The sequence below is a fragment of the Saccostrea cucullata genome, unplaced genomic scaffold, assembly GCF_032062105.1.
Source record: "Saccostrea cucullata isolate Sc308-1 unplaced genomic scaffold, CSIRO_AGI_Scuc_v1 ctg5397, whole genome shotgun sequence".
NCBI lineage: Eukaryota > Metazoa > Mollusca > Bivalvia > Ostreida > Ostreidae > Saccostrea > Saccostrea cuccullata.
The window spans coordinates 11862-14924 of record NW_026930443.1 but is presented as its reverse complement, the minus strand read 5'-3'; the positions used below and the strand labels follow the sequence as shown (position 1 = coordinate 14924).

Here is a 3063-nt window from a genome sequence, read left to right as displayed (position 1 = left end):
GTCAAACTATATTTAACCGATTGTTAACTATAGTTTACAAATGCTAATCTAGGGTTATCTGTCTGTAATAAAACGTTAACAATAGATTTTGTTGATAAACATAGATTCACATCTGTAAACGATAATTTATAATCGTGAAGTATATCAGATAATCTATGTTTTGCAATTGCAAATGATTGTTTTGGGTGTTAAATATAGTTTTCAGTTGTGAACCATAGATTATCACGTTAACTATGGTTTACAGATATAAAATATAGATTAACATTGTTAATTGTATAGTTTACAGTCCGTAAACTATGGTTTACAACTTATAAAACTGTGAAACTATGTTTAGCTCATTTTTGTGAATTTGGCATGCCATAGAAATGACTTACAAAGCCGCTGTGCTTCTGTAAAAGAAAAGAAAAAATACTAATATTAAAAATATACATGTATACATGGTGAAATTTTTCTGAAAACTTTTAATCTAATAATTTAGGAATCCATTATATACATATATTATCATAGCAGTAACTTGATCCGAAGGGTCGTATTACATCGCGTAGTTGACAGGCGCGGATCATCAGATCTAACGAGACGCGAAGCGTCGACTTTGATCTGATGATCCGCGCCTGTCAACGAGACGTGATACGGCTCTTCGGATCAAGTTACTATTATTATGATAAATTTATTATATACCCCCCTATAACTAGCTAAATATAGCAGAATAAAACTTAAGAGATTGATTAAAACAAAGCATAATAACAAGGGACTTTTAACGCGCAAGAAAAATAACGTCATGTTTTTGCGTACTACGTCATCAGTTTCAGAGAGTGGTGATATGGATTCAGAAAACTACATGTTTGTGATCCGGACAATTGGATCACAACGTCACATGATAACGTAAATTCAACAGTAAAATTGTGTGATACACATTAGGTATATAATAGATACCAGTATCACATTTGGTAGCCTAGTGGTAGAACGTTCGCTTTGTGATCGGGAGGCCCGGGTTCGATTCTTGATCGCGGCGCCGCGTCATACCTAAGCAGAACATAGGTAGTGACTGTTCCTTCACCAAGCACTCGGCACTAGAAGTGAAATCACGGGTCTTTCGGATATGACCTTAAAAACGTAGGTCCCGTGTCACGGTAGGCGTTGGCACGATAAAGAACCCTCACTTCTCAATGGCCCTGAGTGCTGAGTAAAGGTCTAAATTTGAAGCCCTTCACCGGCATCCATATGAGTGAAAAATTCTCAAGAGGGACGTTAAACAATATATACAATCATTTCCTAATGCAAACATTATACATGTACATTGTAATTGGATAAGCATAAATAGAAAATATTTTGAAATGAGAGTAATACAATCAATTTTGTGTATATATACCAGCAATTAAGGTATGTAGTAAGGAATCTTCTTTATTCGCCTTTTGTCTGACAATTTCACGCACGGCAACATGTGCTGGAGATCCTGCCTCAAACCAATTTTTGTCCCTTTCCTCTGTTAATTTTGACCATGCTGGCATGAACTTCTTCCTCCTGCTCTATATGTATATGGCAAAATCCATTCATGCTCATTCACAACATGATGTATGACTCCAAACCAAATGCCCTGAAATTAGAAGAACAGTCTTTTTTCACTTTCTATTACACCCCTAATACCTTAACACAAACTGAATCAAATGATTTTTCTGTTAACAATTCAAACTTACAATAAACTCATCTTCTGTATTTCGTTGCTACAGATGATGGTTTACTATCTCTCTCGTCCACTGCAATATTGGCTTTTTTGATTTTTCTTGTCCAGTCTTAGAATAAGGTTCAAAATTCAATTTACTAATTGAGATTTTTTTTCAAATTTCAAAATATTCTCAGATTAAAAATCTTTAATTGTCTCACCTTTATTAGTTTTTTCCCAAGGTTTTTGGACCCATGCCAGATGTCGAATAAATGTTTTATATCTGGGTATTCACTTTCTGTTAAAAAAATGTAATGAGAGTTATAGTAAATTGATTTTATTTATTTATCCCTAGAGAAAATCAGAAAAAATTCTCATTATAAATTCAAGCTAGAAGAAAACAAGATGTGTTTATGAACACTGATGCCCCCGTCTGGCAACATAGTGAAGATTGTAATTTTTGTGAAAAAAGGGTCAAAATCCAAGGTTGAGGTCAAAAGGTCAAATTTGGTGGTACCCAAACAAAGGTCTTGTCATAAGGAATATACATATGAAATATGAAAGTCATAGCTCCACTAAATCAATATTTATTAGCACTTAGGTTGAAGTTTTTGCTGACAAAGACAGACAAGGAGACAGACAGACAGACAGACACGACAAAAACTATGTACCCCAAAACTTTGTATACGGGGGCTTAAAAACCAAAGAAATATACAAAGACATACTCATAAATGCTTCAATCTGCACATGTGGATCTGTCACCTGACTTTCACCACCTTTATTTCTGTTTAAAGGAGAAACTGCAGGCCCTTCTGAAAACACGCCTTTTCAAGGATGGCACTGTTTATTCCTATCATTCTCTTGTTCGATCATGGTCACTAAGCACTGCAGTATCTTGTGGGAATCGTTTTCCATAAATGTGTATGTACAATACTGTGCAGAATGACTTGGACTGTCCATACGACCAAAATGACGCCTAAGCAAAGAAAAATATTTAAAATCAAAATAAAAGAAAATTTTTAATATATGGAACCTTTTCTTGACGAAACAAATGATACAAATATTTGGTTGATAACTTGATATTGAACTCACCAACAACAACATCTCTGCCTCTGAACTCCTCTAAAATTTCATCCTGATACTTTTCCCAAATTTCCTCAATAGTGGGCATGACGTAGGTTCTTTGTATCTTAATAAATGATGAGACGGAGAGAATAGGGAGCTTCAGGAACTTGAAAAAGAGGGGAAATCTTTTGAAAATTATTTCCTGACGCCAGTAAAGCTGCTGACAGCAAAACATCCCCACTGTGAACCCGTCTGTTAAGAAGAGGTTGTGAACACCATTTGTGTGCCTCATAATTATTTGTGCAGACCTGGAATAGAAATTTAATAAGTCATTAAGT

General features: G+C 34.9%; 1 long non-coding RNA gene across 1 annotated transcript; it reads right to left on the bottom strand.

Annotated features, from left to right (window-relative positions):
• Window positions 1-1421: 1421 nt before the first annotated feature.
• On the bottom strand, window positions 1422-1941 carry LOC134228599 (uncharacterized). Its single transcript, XR_009984037.1, has 3 exons — window positions 1882-1941; window positions 1695-1790; window positions 1422-1594 (listed from the first exon to the last, which is right to left on the bottom strand). It is a non-coding gene; the product is annotated as an uncharacterized LOC134228599 (long non-coding RNA).
• Between the last annotated feature and the right edge of the window lie 1122 nt (window positions 1942-3063).